This window comes from Phytophthora infestans, genomic scaffold (assembly GCF_000142945.1).
Source record: "Phytophthora infestans T30-4 supercont1.177 genomic scaffold, whole genome shotgun sequence".
Classification (NCBI taxonomy): domain Eukaryota; phylum Oomycota; class Peronosporomycetes; order Peronosporales; family Peronosporaceae; genus Phytophthora; species Phytophthora infestans.
In genome coordinates, this window is record NW_003303582.1 from 91,731 (window position 1) to 92,466 (window position 736).

A 736-nucleotide genomic window follows, 5' to 3' on the forward strand; every position below is an offset into this window, starting at 1 on the left:
CCGTCTCTTCCCCTCCAATCAGGAGTCTCTCTACGAAGCTAGTAGAGGGGAGGTCCTCTTCTGATAGAGGTCCGTCGTCGTCTACACCCGGACTCGACTGGACTCCCTCGGGTACTTCAGAAGGGAACGGTCGACTCCATCGCCCTTGGAAACGTTTCAACCTATTGACGTTAATGGTCACGACCCGATTGGGGTGAGAAGGGATGGCTACTCGATAGGAGTTCTCTCCCACGATCCCGACCACACGGTACGGACCATGCCACGCGAAAGCGAGCTTCTTCGTGGTCTTTTCCCCGCGACGAGCTCGGAAGTACTGGTAGACCCACACCGGGTCTCCCTCCTTGAACTTAATCGGTACTTGGTTGCTCAGTCGTTGCTCGTGTCTGCCCTGGGCCTTCAAGAGTTGGCGCTCTACTAATCGTCTCGTATCCCGTAGAGATAAGAATAGCTTTCGTCTGTAGCTAGCGACTTCGTTACTCTTCCATCCGTTGTTCGTGTTGAGAAACGCGAGGTCTAGAGGTAACACCGGGTCCCGGCCATACAGGCTGAAGAATGGTGAGTCCTTAAGGGCCTCGTGATACGACGAACGATATGCGAACAGTACTCGGGGAAGATATAAGTCCCAGTCGTTCTGAGCTTCGTTGACATACATCTTAAGCATCCCGATCAGCGTGCCGTTGAAGCGTTCGACTAGCCCCTGAGTCTGAGGATGGTAAGCAGCTCCAAACAACTTCTG